General features: G+C 35.9%; 1 protein-coding gene and 1 long non-coding RNA gene across 2 annotated transcripts in view; both read right to left on the bottom strand.

Moving 5' to 3' along the window:
- The window catches only part of CPE (carboxypeptidase E), a 536,015-nt gene that overhangs the window by 143,317 nt on the left and 371,556 nt on the right, over positions 1–21,142 (bottom strand). The gene's annotated exons all lie outside the window — the stretch shown is intronic.
- LOC126955374 (uncharacterized) overlaps positions 17,089–21,142 on the bottom strand; it is a 77,672-nt gene continuing 73,618 nt past the window's right edge. The window contains exon 6 of the long non-coding RNA XR_007725914.1: positions 17,089–18,617. This is a non-coding gene — a long non-coding RNA (uncharacterized LOC126955374). The remainder of the gene's footprint in view (positions 18,618–21,142) is intronic.

Raw genomic sequence — 21,142 nt, forward strand, 5'->3', positions numbered from 1 at the left:
GGTGGGCAGATCACTTGAGGCCAAGAGTTCAAGACCAGCCTGGCCAACACAGCAAAACCCCGTCTCTACTAAAAATACAAAACTTAGCCAGGCCTGGTGGCACAGGTCTGTAGTCCCAGCTACTTGGGAGGCTGAGGCAGGAGAATCGCTTGAACCTAGAAGGTGAAAGTTGCAGAGAGCACTCCAGCCTGAGAAATGGAGTGAGACTCCGTGAAAGAAAGAAAGAAAGAAAGACAGAAAGAAAGAAAGAAAGAAAGAGAGAGAGAGAGAGAGAAAGAAAGAAAGAAAGAAAGAAAGAAAAAGAAAGAAAGAAAGAAAGAAAGAAAGAAAGAAAGAAAGAAAGAAAGAAAGAAAGAGAGAGAAAGAAAGAAAGAAAGAAGAGAGAGAAAGAGGATTCTATATTATTTGTGAAGAAAAAGATGTATGTTGGACTTGGATTGGTGAAAGACACAAGTAATATAAAATCAGATTTCCATCACTGGCTTTCAAGTCTTACCTTCCAAGTATTTCACCCAAGCTAATGATGGCAAAACTTATAGAATCATATTCAGTTTCATGTTTTTGCGTTCCATTCTGTAAATCTCATGGAGATACAAATGAAAAGAACTGTCTAAAGTTGAATAAACAGATGTCTATAATTTAGATAACCAAATCCTATAGAATTAAGCCCTGACTATAAAGATTTATAAGCAAATACGAGCTCCCTCAATCGGTTATACATACAGTCAAAATTTTCTGACTTTCTAACTCATTCAAGCTTTCCTTTTGGCATATGAAACACGAAGAATGCAATCCAGAAATCTCATTTGCATGTATATTTCAATTTAAAAATAAAGGTTTTTATTGTTGTTTTTACCTCTGAACATTACAATGTGGAAATCAGGAGCAGGAATTGAAGAATAAAAAGTATTTTTCCCCAAATTATGTAATTGTGTATTATTTTTCCCTTAAATTAAGAAAACATAGCTGTATCTGCATATAAAAGTGAATTATTTAGAGAATTTGATTAATTTCCAGGGTTTTATTGCTCCCATGCCCTAAGAGGAAAACATCCCCAATAAGGCCTTACAAAAGTCCTACAAGTTAAGATCAAGAAAAATAAAAGTTCAAAATGTTCTCACTTATTTGTGGAAGAAGAAAAAAAGATGACATCATAGAAATGCAAAGTAAAATGGAGGATGCCAGAGTCTGGGAAGGGAATGAGGTAGGGAGATAGGGTGAGATTTGTTAAAGTATACAAAATGATAGCTAGATAGAAGGAATGCATTCTGGTGTTCTATAGCACTGTGGGATGACCAGAGTTAGCAGTAATATACAGTTTTTAAAAGCATGAAGGAGGTTGTTGAATATTCTGAACACAAGGACATGATGTTTGAGATGAGGGATATGCTAATTACCCTGATCTGATCACTATATATGTATTTCAATATGATTATGCCCTGTATATACCACATCTGTAATTACTATGTGTCAATTAAAAAATTTTAAAGATAGTATTACCAAGCATAAGTAAGTCATAAGAGCAATAGCCAAAAGACCCTTAAAGACTTCAGATATTAACATACAAAATACATCTATGTATTCATTTTTATTGCTGCTGTAGCTAATTACCACAAACTTAGTGGTTTGAAACAACATAATTTTATTATCTTAGAGTTATTGGAGTCACATATCTTAAAATCGGGGCCATGCTCCTTTCTAGAACTTAAGGAATGGGTCTGTTTCCTTGCCTTTTCCAGCTTCTTGAGGACACATGTTCCTTGGATCTGACCCCCTTTATTGGTCTTCAAATCTAGCAATCTCCCTGACCATGCCTTTTTGTTTTTTTGTCATACCTCTTTCTCAACCCACTTCTGTCTCCCTTTCCCACTTTTAATTATTCTTGTGATCATATTGGGACCCACATGGAAAATCCAGGATAATCTTCTTATCTGCTGATTAAAATCATAATTCCATCTACAAGCCTAATTCCCCTTTGCCATATATGCCAACACATGCACAAGTTCTGGGAATTAGGACAGAGATTCCTTTGTGGAGGACATTATTCTGCCTACTACAAGCTGTATCCTAAATGCTTAAGAAAATAAAATATGGAAACACAAATGTGAATAAGCAATATACAACCATTGGTAATGATCAGAAAGACTTTAAAATAAACAAGATGGAATTTCTTGAAATAAAATATACAACTTTTGAAATAAAAAATCGCCATAAATGAGCCAAATAGATTTTTAGATATCATTGAAGAAATAATTAGTGAACTGAATATGTATCTGATAAAATTGTCCAGAATGTAATGCAGAGGGACAAAAAGAAATAAATAGAAAATACAGAACAGAAGTTAAAACATATAGAAGATAATGAGTAGCTCTAGGATATGTGTAGTTGAAAGCTAAAAGGAGAAAATAGAGATAATGGAAGGAAGAAAATAGGTGAAAAGATAGTAGATGAAAAGTTTTTAAAAAATTTTAAAAAACGTGAATTCACAGATCCAGGAAGCATGATGAATCTTAGGTGGTATAATTTTTTTTTTTTTTAATAAAATCCACACTTGGATGTGTTTTGGTAAAATTGGAGAACACCAAAATCAAAGAGAAACTATTAAAAGCACACAAAAAACTATCACCTGATAAAAACTAAAAATAAGACCAATTGAAGAATTATCAACAGCAAGTCCTGGGCTGATATAACTATAATTGAACTTTTTTTAACCTGGAAAAATTATTTTTCAAAAATCAGAGTGAAATGGAGTCATTTTCGGATTAAAAAAAATGGAGTTTACCACCAACAATTCTTTACTTCAGGAACTTCTAAAAGATGTATTTCAACAAGATGGAAAATAATCACAGAGGTATAAACTGAGATACAAAACATAGTGAAAAATAAAATGGTAAATGTACATTTTAATCAAAATAAATATGTGTCTGCATAAAAAATTGTCTATAGTTTTATTTTAAAAGTCAACTCTAAAATACTGCGCAAAATAGGATGTAAGTCAGAAGAAGAGTTCTGTATTCTGATATTTAGGATACAGATATCTTTAGACATTATAAAGTCCAGATTATGATATAATAACCACTGAATGAAAAGTAATATAGTATAAATGTTAATATCATAGAAGGAAAAAATGAAATAAACACACAAACCAATTAAATAAAATGGCAAAAAAAGAGAAAAGGAGCATCAAAAACAGACTAGTTTTAAAAATAAGATGGTACAGATAAATCAAAATGTATCAATAATTTCAATAAACCAATAAAGTCCCCAATTAATAAATAGATTATTGGATTACATGCTTACCTTAAGATAAGGTCTATCTCTATCTATTTATTGCTGCATAACGGGTTAGTTCAAAACTTTGTCTTAAAATGAACACGCATTATGTTTGTGAATTGACATAATGTGAATTGAAAATTTCATTTTCTGTGAATCAGGAATTAGGAAGAGGTTTAACTGAATGATTCTGACTCCGGGTCTTGCAAGAGATGCCCAGGATCTCAAGGCTTGACTGAAGAATTTGTCTACAGCCTTGGTATCCTCAGAACATGGCATCTGGCTTTCCTCAAAGTCAAAAAGCCAAGTTGTCTTATTGTCTGCACCCAAACCCCCATACTGCCATTTATGCAATGTTCTATTGATTAGGCCGTCAGCCCTATTCATTGCGGAAGAGGACTATGTAAGGATATGATCACCAGAAGCTGAGGATCACTGGGGGCCATCTTGAAGACTGGCTATGTCAAAATACCCCAAGGTAATACTATCAAAACAAAGTTGGGGTAGCTGTGTTAATACCAGGCAAGGTTTATTTTAAGACAAAATCATTGTTAAAGATTAGAAAAAACATGATTAAATAATGAAAATAGCTTGAATTCATAAAAAAACTAACAAATCTAAACTCAGATCTCTGTGGAAAAAATTAGTCTTAAAATATAAGAAACAAAAGTATATTGAACACAAAAGGGAAGAATTGACAATCCATCATCCGTGGGAGAAATTTAAACATATTTTACTCAATTACTGACATGTCAAACAACAAAAAATTAATAAAGATAAAGAAGATTTGAACAAGAGGATTAGTAATTTGGTTTCCATGTGCAGCAAATAGAGAATATAGAATGTCTAAAGTATACATGAAGCATTTATAAGAATTAACCAAATTTTAGGCCAACATCAGGTCTCAGGTAGTATAAAAATCATTTTCTGAGACCATGTTCTCCAAGTACTGTGCAATTAAAATGCAATAACAAAAACAACAACAATACATTTTGTAATCTTAAAACACAGTTTTAAATAATTTATGGATTAAAAAGACAATAATGAGAATTTTAAAAATGCTTAGAACTGAATAATTATACAAATATTACAAACTACTGTGAATTGCTGTGAAAGCAATACTTTGGAGTATATCTGTATATAACTGAAAAGGTCATATTCAGAAGAAAATAAAATTAATGAACTAATTATCTAACATAATAACAGAAGAACAACAAAATAAAACCAAAGAATGTAGAAGTTAGGATTTTAGGATCAACCAAGCCAAAACACAAACTCTGAAGAGAGTAAAAAAGAAACTTTGGGAGGCCGAGGCAGGCGGATCATGAGGTCAGGAGATCCAGACCATCCTGGTTAACACGGTGAAACCTCGTCTCTACTAAAAATAGAAAAAAAATAGCTGGACGTGGTGGCAGATGCCTGTAGTCCCAGCTACTCGGGAGGCTGAGGCAGGAGAAAGGCATGAACCCAGGAAGGTGGAGGTTGCAGTGAGTCGAGATCGCACCACTGCACTCCAGGCTGGGCAACAGAGCGAGACTCTGTCTCAAAAAAAAAAAAAAAGAAGAGAAGGCACAACCAGCTATCAAATCATAGATATTAAGCACAACACAAAAATATAACTATAATAAAAAGAAATTTTTTAAATAACAAGAAGATCTTTATGTTATTCACAATATATATAAAATCAGCAAATTCTTAGAAAAATCAGCATTTATAAAACTGATCCAAAAGAGAAGAAATACACTAAATATAAACTAGTAAGAGAATCAGTAGTTAAAATATGCACATAATAAACATTCTGCCAAACTAGTTTCATAGACAAATTGGACAAAATTTTCAAAGTACCAATTGTTTTGATCTTGTATACCTTTTTAAAGATAGTTGAAAAGGAGAAAATACTTCCCAACTCTTTTTTTGAAGTTAAGAAAACCTCGATATTAGAATCAAACAAGGATTATACAAAAGAAGAAAATTATAGTCCTGTCTCAGTCCTGAATAAATGCAATAGGCCCAAAATGAAAACATCAGTGAATAAAAAGCATAATTAATGAATGACCAAGAGTTTATCCCAGGAATGCAAGAGTAGTTTAATATTCAAACGACTGTAAATGTCATTCACCACATTAAAAGATTAAGTACACGCAAAACAAGAATTTCATACAATTCAGCACTGCCAATGATAAAATTTTTTAGCAAACAAGTAATAAAAGGAAATTCTTTTAACCTGATAAGGTTTTCATCAAAATTCTAAAGAAAACATCATTGTTAATAATAAAATATTAGAAAAATTCATTTTTAAATCATGAGCACATTGACACATAATACAACTACTCCATTAAACAGGGTACCTGAAGTCCTAGCCAGCATAGTAAAGCAAGAAGAAGACATAAAAGTCACATAAACTGAGAAGAAAAAAACAAAATTGTCATTAGTCTCAAATGATATAATTTGTTTACACACACACACACACACACACAAACTTGCATACAAATTTACAAACTATTATAAGAATTTAGTGAAGTGGCTAGTGATATAATTAACAATAAAATACTCTTTATTTCCTCTATATTAATATCAGATATCTAATTTTTTAAAAGCAGATTTTTAAAATGTTACCATTTACAATAAAAACAAAATATATTGTTTCCTAAGACTTCTTCTAGCAAACGTTGTGGAAATCTTTCATGGAGAAAATTATAAAACCTTTTTGAGAGGTTTTAAAGTTGATCTAAACAAGTGCAGGAGATACATTTTATTGTGTAGGAACATGGTATCACAGTTTTAATTCTCACTCAAATTTCTCTATCCATTTAATATAATTCTCATCAAAGTCCCCAGAGCTTTCTGTAGAATATAACAAGTGATTCTATAGTTTATGTGAAAAGCAAATAGCCAAGAAAAAAAAAAAAAAAAACCAGTCCTGAAGGAAGAATAAGGTGGGAGGAGTTGCCTTGTAACTATTCTGTTTTACTTAAAGCTCTAGTAAGTTGGAAGCTGTGGGGTGGCGCAGGGATAGATAAATTGGTCAGTGAAACAACAGATGACCCAGAATCAGATCCATGATTATTTGGACATGTATTATATGGGATAAGGATGCTATTTAATAACTGTGGAAAGGGAGGCTGTTCAATAAACAGGGACAGTTGAGTGTCCATGTGGAAAAAATAAAATTGGATCCCAATCTCACAACACATGTGAAAATCATTTCCAGATAGATTAAGAATTTGTGAAAATCAAACTTAAAACTTTTAGAGAGAGAAAAAAAGAAGGAAACCCTGGCCGTGGGAAAATCCAGTCTTCTCAGAGTAGTAAAGAATTTCTCAAGGACACAAAAAACCTTACTACAAAAGTAAAGACTCATAATCTACACTGCTATGTTAAAAATTTGTATTCACTGAAAGACACCATAAGTAAAGTGAAAAAAACAAGCCACAATCCTTAAGAATGTATTTACAACACACTACTAACAAAAAGTATACAGAATATAAGAGTAATATATAAATGTACTGATTTTCTATAAATCAGTAAAATGCAGATAATGCCATAGAAAAAAATAGGAAGAAAATAGTGACAGGCATTTTTGCAAAGAGGAAACAAGAATAGTGAAAAGGTATCTAACATCATTAATAATCAGGAAAATGCAAATGAAAAGCAGAATTATATTTTATTTTATTTCCCTAGACTGACAAAAATCAAGAAGTTTAATAATACCAAGTACTGGTGAAGATGTAAAAGTAACAAATTTAGGAAAAAAAAGAGAAGATTTCCCACTAAAATTGAAAGTGTTCAGGCCAGGCGCAGTGGCTCACACCAGTAATCCAGCTATTTGGGAGGTTGAGGCGGGTCACTTGAGGTCAGCAGTTCAAGACCAGCCTGGCCAACATGGTGAAACCTAGTCTCTAGTAAAAATACAAAAATTATCAGGGTATGGTGGCACAGGCCTGTAGTCCCACCTACTCTGGAGGCTGAGGCTGCAGTGAGCCGAGACCACGCCACTGCACTCCAGCCTGGGTGACAGAGCCAGACGCCGCCATTTCAAAAAAAAGTGTTGATAAACTATAACTCCACAATTCTTCCAGGGACTTACTTTAGAGAAATTTTGTATATGGGCATCAGAAATAAAAGAATATTCACAGTTCAAGTATCGAAAACCTGGGTGATCTCAAATATCTATCAGTAGCAGAATGGATAAATAAATTACAGAGTATGCATACAACAAATCATTGTAAGTCCGTTACATACAACAATGATGACTCTCAAAGATATGATGTTGAATGAAAAAAGTAAATTCCAGAGGACTGTGTAATAACATTTTTAAAGAATGGAAGAATACACAATATGGTATTTAGGGTAGTACACATATGTAACACAAATAAAATTGGTAGGGAGGATGTCAAACATTCAGAATAGTGGCTATGCCTAGAAGGTGGGGCAGGGAAAATGAATAGGAACAGAGTGCAGAGTACTGGATATGTGCTCGTTCATTTTGTCAATATGCCTTGTAAATCAAATCTATTTCACATGTATTTTTTGAACTTACAAAATATTGTGAAAAAAAAATGAAAAGGAGAAAGCTGGGCATGGTAGGTTGCTCATGCCTGTCATCCCAGTACTTTCGGAGGCCTATGCGGGAACATTGCTTGAGACTAGGAGTTTGAGACCAGCCTGGGCAACATAGAGAGATCCCATTTCTATGTTAAAAAATTTAAAAATTAGCCAGGTGTGATGGGGCACACCTGTAGTCCTAACTACTTGGGAGGCTGAGGTGAGGGGATTGCTCAAAGCTACGGGTTTGAGCCTAGTGAGCAGTGATCATACCACTGCACTCTACCTTGGGAAACAGGGCGAGACCCTATTTCAAAACAGAAAGAAAGAAAAAAGTTGAAAGACAAAAGTAGTAAGAGCTGATTAAATGGAGCCTAAAGAAGAATTTTAAACTGAAGAAATAAAAATAATGTTGAGTCACTATTTCTCTTTCTTGGGTTTCATGTATATTTTATGGAATGACAGGGGAGGCAAATCAGATGTCATTATTTCTCCACATTACAATCCAGAATTCCAAAGATTGGATACTTTAAAGTTAAGTTGCATACAAATTGTATTTTATTGTTCATACCGATAGCCATTTTTTTTTACTATATTTATTTATAAATATTAGAAGAAGGCTTTTTTGTAAAAAAAAAATGCAAATAAAGAGTATCTACAAATTAAAAATCTACAAATGTGCATATACACACAAATTATAAAATATTTATACAAAATATTTTAGAAAACTTACCCCTTAAAATAATATGATTTTTTTAAAGGGCTTATGTTTTTAAAGGTGATTTTAGCGTGGAAGATTTGAGGTTTAATTCTTAGATAACTTAGTCTGGGAGTTGATTCTAGAGTTGCAGAATCAGCGAATCTTAGTGATCGCTTATGCGGAGCTCAGGGCCAATTGTCATACCACGGCTCTCCTTCATCAGAAAATTGTTTGCGTTTCTGGAGTCTGACAGCTGACTTCTTTCTGTAGATGGATACAAATACCACCAAATCCTTTCCTCATTCTTGCTTTCCTTATGACCCATCCACCCTGTTCCTATATATACACAAAACTACTCAGTGAAGATCCTGAGAAGTATTTGCAAGCAATTTGCAGAATTTTTGGTGTTTTGCTGTTGTTGTTGTCCCTGTACATTGTGACTCCTGTGAAAAAAATTTTTTCCCAGTTTTACTGAAGTCTAATTGACAAATAAAAACGTGTACTTCAAGTGTACAGGGCCAGGTGTGGTGGCTCATGCCTGTAATCTCAGCACTTTGGAAGGCTGGTGAATCACCAAGGCAGGTGAATCACTTGAGGTCAGGACTTCTAGACCAGCCTGGCCAACATGGCGAAATTTCATCTCCACAAAAAATACAAAAATTAGCCGAGTGTGGTGGTTCACGCCTATAATCCCAGCTACTCTGGAGGTTGAGGCAAGAGAATCGCTTGAATCCGGGAGGCAGAAGTTGCAGTGAGCAAAGATCATGCCACTGCACTCCAGTCTGGGAGACAGAGTAACACTCTGTCTCAAAAATGAATAAATAAATGAATATGTGCAATGTAATGATTTGATCTCCATATACATATATATAGAGAAAAATGATTACCATAATAAATTTTATCACATTCATCACCTCACAGTTACCTTTTGCATGTGTTAGAATGCTTAAGATCTACTCCCTTAGAAATTTCAAATACACAAGATAGTAAGTGTAGTCACCATGCTGTACATGAGATTCCCAGAACTTGTATTTTTCATCACTGAAAGCTTAAGACAACCTTGTCACCTGCCCAATACTTCCTAAAGTATTTGTTCTGAGGGTCTGGGGCAGGTGGTCATTGCAGGATGCTTACAATATTGCCCCCCTAAATTCCATGATGAACAGTCACTTATTCTGAATTATCAAGAATATGGTTTATAAATTTTGTGATACAAAATGTTACTGAGGATGATACAATTTAAGTTACCAGCCAGCATCTTTTCCATGCCACTTAAGAACCAGCTCTGAGAGTGAGGCCTTTTGGCTTGAGATAGACCTAGAGGACAGGGCCAGATGGAAAGGTGTGTGGTGTGTGGTGTGTGGTGTGTGGTGGCTCATGCCTGTAATCTCAGCACTTTGGGAGTCTAGGAATGGCACCAAGGTCAAGTTTCACCTATGTGGCAATTCTGTGAAAGTTCTCAGTGTTTTTATTCCAAGATGAATTATTTCATCTCCTATTGTTATAACTGGAAAACAGAAAGGAGTGTATTCAAAAACTACCTCCAAAAGTTAGATTTGTAGATTAGGATGAAAAGTATAAGGTTTCTGAAAAAAAAAAAAAATTCCAAGAATTTCATAGGAGGGTCTAGGAGTCTCAGAGGGAAAAGTACTAGAATCAGAATAATAGTACCTTGTTGAGAACTTCCCAAATCAATTAATTGGTTCTAATTATTCCTAAAAATTAGGGGGAAACTCCTGCGCTACCTTATCTTAACTACCACGAAGAAAAACAATATAAATGTTTTAAAGGGCACAGTTATTTAAAACGTCATCTTTCTGGTAACAAAAAATAATTGTGATAAGAGATCTAAGTTGTAAACTCAGAGGTTAAGGCCATTTATTTTTTTAATGCATCAATATTCATTACTTTTATTTGTAGTTTCTAAATGAATTCCTAAATATATTTCTAAGTATATTAGGTGATCATAGTCAGACTAAGGTTTTTTCTTTTTCACTTTCATCTCCAGGAAAAGTCAAATTGTAATTTGAAATAACTATTCAACAGCTTGCTTTTTTTTTTTTTTTTCCCAACTTTCTAGCTACAGTACTTGTTTCCAAGTGCTGCTGGTAGAGAGAGGAAAAGTTGAAAAAATAAATAAATCCAAACAAGGGGTCTATGTAAAATGTCCTCTCTCTCTATTTTGCTCTGATTTTAATGAGGCGATCATGAATCTGGGAACTTTCTGTAACAAACCAAGTTTAAGAAGGTTCTGAGCAGCCAGATCAGCCTTATGATATAGACAATTAGAATTTCTCACCATGAAGTCTTAAAATACAAGACATGAACATGAATCAGAGGAAAATAGCAACTCCTCTGAAGGGGTAAGGAAATTATGGTAATAGTAAGAGAAAATAAAATGGCCATTCGTTCATTCATTCTTTCACACATTTAACAAATTGTAATGAACACATGTTGTGTCAGGCAGGAGATGTAAAAATGTCTAAGGCATGACACCTAATTTTGATCTCTAATCTAATATGTGTGGAAATAGGATAAGATGAAACATGTGGAAATAGTAGAACTAACAAATTGTGGGTGAAACCTATGTGCCTTGTGTATGAATCTAAGTCTTTATGTATTCATGAGTGGTAACTATTCTTGCAAAGAATGTTACAGAGAAAGGATATTTTTTTCTTCATGCTGAAAGTATAAAATGATCAAAATTGCACATTTTAAATTTCATAAAGGACAATATTACTTGACCAGAAAATATAAGCTGATCCTCCTAACCAAAACAAAGGGAGATGTTTAGCTCGAGTCCATCCTTTGATGAAATAATTGGTAATTGGGAATAGGGCAGTGAGTGGTGGCACACATCCCAGCTCTAAGGATTTAAGAACATAGCTAGATATCATGCAAGCTTCCTGGATCTACCCTTATTTTTTACTATAGGCCAATAAGGTAGAGAAAACCAACTTTGAAAAGATGGCCCTCATGTGATCCAGGAACAGGAAATGTCCACCCTCCACTCCTCTTTCTCCTCACCACGACCTCAACCTCAGCTGAAAATAAAACTTACAATTCAAAAATGTTATTTATTCATCTATTAAACAAATACTCATGAAGCACTTAGCAATGGACCTGGAATAAATGGTAAGCATTAGAAATGTCGTGTTGAACAAAATGGTCACAGCACCTGCCCTCATAAAGATTACAGTCCAGTGTTGAATGTAATTTATCAAAGATTTATTTGTCTTGTGATTCTTATTATTTGTAGGCTCTGAAAGAAGCATGACACTGTCTCTGCCTTCCAGGAATTGACAGTTTGCAGAGACATCAAAATTTAAAATATAAGGCAAATCAAAAAATATAAGTGATTAAAGGCAAAACTAAATAAAATTAGGTGCCCGAATGTACAATTATATAACAACTGAGCCATTCTCAGTGACGGCTACTCTACTCAGCATGACACTCAGAGCACCAGCCAGGTAATGTCTTTTGTCAGACAGGTGGTGTCTTCCTCTGCCATCTGTCCCTGGAGTGCATATAACAGAGAGTCAGGGACCCTGGAACTTCCAAAGAGAAAGAAAAATCACACTGGTGTGGATAATTGCAAGAGAATCAGAAATTTCCATCTAGAAGCCAAAAGTAGTTCGACTGGCATTCAATCAGTGAGGAAATAGAATGACTTGCTCCGTTTAAAAACATCAGCCAACCAAACATGAAATAAACAAAAAAGACAAAATAATCATATTAAAACTAATTTGAGGACAACCACTCAACTGATCCATTTTGTCTCCTATCTTAGTCCTGCTCAGGGGCTTATTCTGAACTCAAACGGAAAGTAGGAATGTTTTCTTCAGACCTCCACTGAGTGTGAGTTGTTCTCTTTTCTTTTTATATTATAGTACAGTTTCCTCGGGTTAGGCTTGTCCAGAGACCCCATCCCAGGCACTCTTTCTCTGTGGAGAGCCCTTTCTTGAACCTGTCAAAATTATCTTAATCTACCTGTGTTCAAATCCAGTACCATGATTTTGCCTATTGCCAATTAATTTGGAGCTGTTGATTAAGGATATTCTTTACCATGTGACTGTATAAGATGACTGGATCCTTTGCCTCTAGATTTTTTTTTTTTAATTTTTTGCTGCTATCCCTTCATTTTCTTGCTCGTGAGAACAGCTCTGTCCTCATGGAGCAGGAAACAGAGTCTGGAGCTCACTTAAGTGGTAGCAATGATAACACCTCAATAACAACGCTTTTCAGAAATAAGCAGTTACTTATTTCTGCTACTGCCTACTTTATCCCGTTTCCCCCCACATCTAAGAAACTTCTACTTCCTTCTGTCATTCCAATCAAAATAGGTTGTATACTGCTAATTACTGAGAGCTGGTTATCCTAATCCTTCACACCTTGGCCATTGTAATAATTCTAATAATGTGATAAGCCTGAAGGGCAAGGGTGATCGTCACACTTCCAAGCAGCTGTGCTAACTGTTCTCTCCCCACCTGGGACAGTTAATGTCTTCCTTTCTTTATATTTATGTGGGGATTTGTTTGCCTTCTTTTATTTATTGATATGCTTCTTTTCCCCCAACATGCTCAAAATAATAACTCAGTTATGTTTTCAAAAATAAAAGACAAATAAGAAAAAAAAAAAAAAACCAAGCTTATGAACACAAAGTCTGAAAGATATTGCATTATAGTTCTAATAAATACACTTTGGACTTAAAAAATTTGTCAGTTTCCATTAACTAATCATCACACATAAATTAGCTTTTCATGAGTTATCATATTACAAGGTTCATATTCAAATTTTAGTTGCTCCTACTCTGTGCAGCCTCAAAGACTGTATGCTGGACAGAGCATGCAAATTCTTGAATAAGGTATAACGTGCACAATAAGAAATTAATTTATTTTTTATTGATAAATCTTTAGACAACACTATATATTGTTTAAAATGTATCTTGCTGATTTTTAACAAGAAACAAATCACAGAAAAATCTAATGTTGGTTTTTTTTTAAAAAAGAAAAAATAATATTTTGAAACAAAACAAAATAAAAATGACTTTATCTTCCAAAGCCAGAGTGGAGCGTTAGCGGCTGAGTGGCTGACCCTAGTTTTCAGTATATTCTCCGTTCTAAGGACATTGACAGGAAACGGTCAGCCTGGAGATACAATGAAAGGAAACCCAGCAGTGAAGGTTTCACTGATAACATGTGATTTGAAGTCAGTGAACAGACCTAGCGGTCATTCACTCGCTTAGGCCAAAGTGTATAATAATCCAAAGGCTCCATTAAGATCTTGTCACAAAAGCGCACGGAAGATGGTATTTGACTCACGGGGCAGGGCAGAATATTTTCCTACTAATAAGTGTGTTGCAATAGCTGCTATCAATATGAAGGCATTATTTTACAGCACTGTGTTAATCTAACAGATGCGTGTCCTAAAAATGCATATGTTGTACAATTAAAGAGGCCTAATTTTTAAAGGGAGTTCCTTTAATAATAAAGCCTTGACTAACCAGAGAAAAACCTCTTTCTCATCTGCTGTTACCTCTCTCCATCTATCCCTATTCTCCCCTTTACCTTGGGGGAATAAGTTACTCTTAGTAAACAAAATTACTGAATTTCAATATTTTATTTTCACCACTTTGGATAGAACTCTTTCTATGATATGATGCCACTATTCTGTTGTTTTAAATGGAGTATGTCCTATGATCAATCACTTAACTCTGTCTAACTTCAATGACTATTCTGTACTGCATTGGAAAACCCTCTTGTTCCTAAACTATACACACTATGCAGCCCCCAACAGCTTAGATTTGTTGTTTTATCTTTCCATAATGTTTGTATTACCTTGTTATCAAGGTCGCCAGCTAAATAAGAGTGAAGGATTAAGAGTCTGAATTCTCAGATATAAGTGTGCAAGCGATTGGTCAGCTTTCTCAACTTTGTTCGTTTCTTTCTTTGACCTTAGAAAGTTAATAAATGAATGTGTTAAATTATGGGTAGAAATAAGATACAATGAATGCTCTGGAGACTTGAGGACTTTCATTGAGTAAGTTTTCATACTCAGATTCTTGTAACAGATTGTTGTTACTCAGATATCTCTTTGGTAGCTTTCCCAGTTTTCAATAGGTGAGTGTGGCATAAAACAAATTGTACCAAGGTAGAGGTTTTTGCATCTGAGTTATACCAAAGAGCTGCACTATCCAATGGAAACATAATGTGAGTCAAATATTAACTGTAAATTTTCTACTAGAAACAATAAAAAGGTCAAAAGAAACAGGTGGAATTAATCTTAATGATACAGTTTATTTAATTCAATAAATCCAAAACAAGGCCCGGCACGGTGGCTCAAACCTGTAATCCCAGCACTTTGGGAGGCCGAGGCAGGCGGATAAGGAGGTCAGGATATTGAGACCATCCTGGCTAACACAGTGAAACCCCGTCTCTACTAAAAATACAAAAAGAGTAACCAGGAGTGGTGGTGGGTGCCTGTAGTCCCAGCTACTCGGGAGGCTGGGCTGGGAGAGTGGCGTGAACCCGGGAGGCGGAGCTTGCGGTGAGCAGAGATCGCACTACTGCGCTCCAGCCTGGGCAACAGAGCAAGACGCAGTCTCAAAAACAAAAAATAAAAAATAAATCCAAAATAGTATTATTTAAACATATATATTTTAAAACAATGAAACATTTTCATTTTTTTCATAATAAGTCTTTGAAATCTGGTGTATAGCTTATAAGGACAGCATATCTCAGTTTGGACTAATAACCTTTCAACTGCCCCGTAGTCAAGGGTGCTAGTGGCTATTGTATTGGACTCCACAGATACACAGGATTTTTTTTCTTTTAATCTTTATATGCCTATGAATCAAACCTATGGCATTTTAAAAAGTTATATGATGAGGGATTTAATGGAAAGGTCTATTTAAACCGACCTTGTTTGCCGAGAATTTTAGGTGGAAAAATGTGCTCTGTTCACTTGGGGCAATAGAGTGTTTATTTTGCTGTTAAATTGTGATCTCCTGAGTTTAGATTTTTCTGTGTAATAGTATCTGAAGAGGCTCTTTAAATTAGCACTTCATGATAATGTCAAAAGTATTCATGTAGAATGGCTGAACTCACTCCTTTTGGATATTAATTATAATTAAAGTGCATTTTCACATACAACTTATCTAACGAATCTTTGTCATTCATTTCCTTTGCGACAGGCTGAGAGATGAAGAGTTGCAAAAACAGTTTCTGCCCTCAGGGAGAATCCATTCAAATAATAAGAGAGGTATGAATCAAACAATCAGGTAAATAAATATAAAATCACAACGGTGAGAAGTACTGGAAAAAACTACACTGTCTCAGGAACATTACAAGGAGGTTTGACCTAGTAGGCAAGGTCAGGGAAAACTTCCTTGAGGAAATGGTGCTTGAGCTGAGATCTAAGGGATGAATAAGCCTAACTAGGCAGAGAGGAACTGGGAAGGATACACTGTGAAGTTTGATATTAATCTTTAGTTTTGTTTCACGAAGAAACTATGGTTAGGAGAAAACTTTTCATTGTGCCCAAGAGAATAGTTCTCGCCCAGATTGAATTCTTGGCATTTCTTCCCGAGAGTCTCTCATGAGCCCAGCACTGTCTTTTCCTGTAACGTTGGTGCCAAGTTACCCTTGTCTCTGCTTAGACATTGAGTCCACTCCAGGACTGGACACGCCTTTGATTTCTCCTTTAAAATGTAATGCGTGGAATAGACATGAATAGGAATTTCAATATAACTAATTCATCAGCTGGTGTAAAAGCTTTTGAAACATATTAAACATATTTGAAGATAAAGAACTCTTACAAATCAGGGTTTTGTTTTCTTGAGACGGAGTCTCACTCTGTCACCAGGCTGGAGTGCAGTGGCGCGATCTCGGCTCACCGCAACATTCGACTCCCTGGTTCAAGCGATTCTCCTGCCTCGGCCTCCTGAGTAGCTGGGACCACAGGCGCGCATCGCCACACTCAGCTAATTTTTGTATTTTTAGTAGAGACGGGATTTCACCACGTTGGCCAGGATGGTCTCCATCTCTTGACCTCGTGATCCATCCGCCTTGGCCTCCCAAAGTACTGGGATTACAGGCGTGAGCAAATCAACTTTAAAAAAAGCAATTCAATAAATAAAATTGGCAAAAGACAAAAACAGGCAATTCACAGAAGACGCACACGTGACAAGAGCACATGAAGCAGTTATCAAAGAAATAAACAATAAATCTTAAATATTTGTTTAGCTTAACTTACTGACAAAGGCAATAAAGAACATCGCATGTCTCTAAGGAAACAGTCACTCTAAGACACTGCTGGTAGAAGAATAATTTGCAGCAACTTTACTGGAGGACAATTAGTCAATACACGTTTAAAAACTTAGAGTCTTAAATGTGACCTAGAAATTCCACTCTTGGAATTTATCCTGAGAGACTAATAAGAGAAGTGAAAAATAAACGTATAAATTTGGGGCTATGATAGCTATAAAACGGAACCCACCTAAATATCCAATAAGAAGAGAATGGTTAAAAATTATAATATGTTAATAACAGTAAATATATGGCAAAATGTGAATACATGTGCATTTATTCATAGAGAAGTATATTCACAGTATTCTTGTAAGTGAAAAGCACAGCAGAATAGAAAGAAACATGAAGAATATGATTCCATCTTTTATACACACTCACAATTTTTGAGTATCCTTACATTAGAAAAATTTAGAAAATATGGCAGATTTTTAACATGTAATGGTGTAATTAATTATGTATAATTCATTTTATTTTTACTTATCTAAAATTTCTACTTTTTGTAGAAACGTTTTCTTATACTTAAGAAATACATTGTTTTTATAACAATTCTTCCTCTTAAGAAAAATTTTGAATAAAAGAGTTGTAAAAAAGAAAAAGAAAAATTATTACCTATTATGTTACCATCCAAAGATAACTGCATTAATGTGAAGTATTTCCCTTCAGTATTTTTAAGGATAACTGATTTTTGAAACATATTTAACCGGGCTTCTGAGACCAGTATTAAGCCTTGCCTGAGGGACAAGCTTTTACAGAGAATTTTCTAGTATCCAATTACAGGGTTTTTCCATAATAGGAGAATAACAGTATATAATTAGATTGACACTTTAAGCTCTGTCCAGATACCCTCGTGAAAGGAGACACCATCTCTCCTCATTCTTGGCGTGCTCAATTCAATCAGATGTGGTTTTTCTAAGTCAATGATTCTCCTTAGGAATTTTGGCTGAATTGGGCAAAGTGCCTATTAATAATTACACAAGACACTCCTGTAAATACCCGGGAGACTTATGGAATACTTAGCAATAAGAATAGTTATTAGTAGTCCTATTAAAGGATCACTGCACCAGTGGCTAAGACTCTGGAGCCAGATTGCTTGGGTTCAAACTCTAGCCCTGACACCTTCTAGCTATGTAATCTAAGGTTTTTTTTGTTGTGTTTTGTTTTTGTTTTTGTTTTAACTTTCTCTCCCTTAATTTCCTCTTCAGTAAAATTGGAAAAATAAAAGCATTTACCTCATAAATTCTTGGGAGAATTAATTAATACAGGTAAAACACTTACAGTGGTGCTTGGCACGAAATAGAAGTACCCAAGAAGTGTTGGTTTCTATTATTATTCAGAAGTCATACCTACTTGGAAATGATGTTGGATGCACAGTGGTTGAAGGGTGAGGAAATGTGATTTGTGATCTCAACAGTACAATTCATTGAACAAATGTGTGCGCTCCCTGAATATAAGGTGTTCTGTACATATTATCACACTAATCTTTACAATCACACTCTAAAGTAAATGCTTTTTCCAGTCAAACGCAGTGGCTCACACCTGAAATCCCAGCACTTTAGGTGGCCGAGGTGGGTGGATCACCTGAAGTCAGCAGTTCGAGACCAGCCTGGCCAACACGGAGAAACCCTGTCTCTACTTAAAATACAAAAATTAGCCAGGCATGGTGGCAGGTGCCTGTAGTTCCAGCTACTCGGGAGGCTGAGACAGGAGGATCGTTTGAACCTCGGCAGCGGAGGCTGCAGTGAGCCAAGATTGCGCCACTGCACTCCAGCCTGGGTGACAGAGTGAGACACCATCTCAAAAGAGAAAAAATAAAGTACATGCTATTTCTATCTTCAGGATTATAAAACCAGGGTCCGTACAGGTAAGTAACTTGTTAAAGTCACACATGGTTAAGAAAAAGTAGAATAGGAAAGACTGAGAGGGGAGGTGTTCCCTTGGTTTGCACCTTTCACTTTTTAGAGGAATTTCTGAATTAGGAAAACTCTAAAGGCAGAAATAAAGATGCCATAATTTTTTTCACAGTCTACCCCTTCCTTCAATAACAGAGAGTTTCTTTTCATTAATTCAACAATACCTATGGAGCACCTGCCATGGGCCAGGCACTGTTCTAAGAACTGGAGCTAGTGTCCCTAAAGAGTCTATCTTCTAGCTAGAGACAGGCAATAAGTAAGGCTGTGCCAGTTAAGTTATTGTCTCTCACCTCCAAACCAGCCTTCTATACTCAGTTTTGCTGTGGTGGCTCTGGGACTCTGCAGACGACTGGATCCAGCACAGTCAAAAGAGAGACAGCCCATTGTTGATGGTGACAATGAGCAGGAGGCCCCCATGGTGGGCAGTGTCTTGTCCAGCCTGCAGCAGGCAGTGGCACATGTGGGCAAAGCCCCATCGGCCCCGTGGAGGGCTGGAAACATTCTTCCCCATCCCTACCCAGTCCTGGGTACCTGTTCTGTGGCACCTTAGCCAAGGTGGCCCTTGCCCACTGAGCAAGGCATAGGCTCCTATTCAGTCCTGCAGCAGCAGGGGCCTCCCCGTCACACCTAACCCACTCTTGATTTTCCAGAAGCCTTCGGAACGGATGACGGAGAAGGTAGGCACCCAGATGGACCAAGCACAGCCTGAAAAGACCTGCTGTTAGGAGTGCAGGGAGGGGCCAGGAGTTTCTGCTATGATAGCTGGTTCCCTGTTAGGCTCTGCCTAGAGAGGATGCTTCAGGGAGAGTGGAGCTCTACAGGATAAGGGAGGGACTGAACTCCTTCCTTTGTGCTATCTCCTTCTTGTGTCCTGAACATCATTCCGGAGATGCTTCTTTCACCCTACAAATGGCAGCGCCCTGCCAGAGCAGTGGGTGGATGCAGTTCGCAGTTGTTCCCACGCTTAACAGAACCAGCTTCAGCACACACCACCTCAGAAACATCAGCCTCAGCCAGTGTCCTGACTTGTCGGAGGTCTGGGCTACGGGTCCACAGGGATCCTCCACAAAGGTACTCAGTTTCAACTTCAATGTCTTCCTTTTTCTCTCCCAGCCCCAGGAGCCATAGATGCTCCCTGCAGTTGGTACCTCTGTGATACCTTAGAGTTCTCTTGTTACCTTTTCTTACCTGTTCAGTTACTTGATTGACAATACTGTTTTCAGTAAGTGAACATATCACCAGTTCCCTAAGTTATTATCCTGTGTTGAACAGCCAGCTATTTTCAGTTTTTTACTTCTAAATCCTGCTGCCATAAAGATTGTGCAACAAACCTTTTTTTCAGGATTTAGGATCCATCTTTTTTCCAAAAGAGATTCCCAGAAGTAGAATTACTAGGTTAAAGAATGTGGCAGCTTTATTACTTTTTCTATATATTTATATACCACACATATATGCCTAAAGTACATTATTTAGCTTTTCTAAATGTTTTTGCCACTTATTTTCTCCAAGTAGTATAAGGGAATGTTTATATGATTTTTCACAATCAGTTCTTAGTAAAATTGTATTTTAAATCCTATCTTGCTTTTGTTTAATTTACTAGCACTGAATTACTAATGTGCTCTAGCACATTTTTATGTTAATAATGTAAATTTTGAGATTAGTAGTTAATTTTATTTTCAATAAATCACTATTATTCTAATGTTCAATGTCAATAGTCTAATGAATTTTAGATTTTAAGTCATGTTCATGATGGGAATTGTAAGACTCTGGATGTTTTCATTCCTTTTAGTTCTCAGAACCCCATAGAGCAATAGTCATAATTTAAGCATGCTTCCTTAACAGTCTCAAGATACTTACAGGAAGGGATTCCTATAGAGGAATAACATAGATTTTTACCAAATTCTAGTTCGTTTTTTACTGCTATTAGATAGTCTCTGATCTGGGATGGATACTTGTCGATTTTCAACTGTCACTTTCACTCTACCTTAATTTTGTTTTATCTGATTACATTTTTATTCAACCAAGGATACTCTTTAAACCATTAGTGGGACTTTTTAAAAAAGTATGTGGGGTAATAGTTTGGAGGGTTCAATAGATTCTGTTCTTAAAAGTAGGGAAACCGTTTATGGAAGAGTGACAAAAACAGCAAGCTGTGGTTCCCCACACCATTCATCCTTTCTTCTTCAATAACAAATCCCCAGTCTTAGCCCTGCAATGATGAGCCATCCAGGAGTCTACTGTTGCCTTGTCCCCTGGAACTAGGATGTCCAGTGAGATGTAGATAGAACAATTATTGGGTGGGACTTCTGAAAACAAACCTTTTGGTTTTTATTTCTTTTTCTTCTGCATCCTAACAGAAAATGACGTCACAATGGCTGGAGCCCTGATAACCACCCTGTGCCCTGAAA

The sequence above is a fragment of the Macaca thibetana genome, chromosome 5 (assembly GCF_024542745.1).
Source record: "Macaca thibetana thibetana isolate TM-01 chromosome 5, ASM2454274v1, whole genome shotgun sequence".
Taxonomy (NCBI): domain Eukaryota; kingdom Metazoa; phylum Chordata; class Mammalia; order Primates; family Cercopithecidae; genus Macaca; species Macaca thibetana.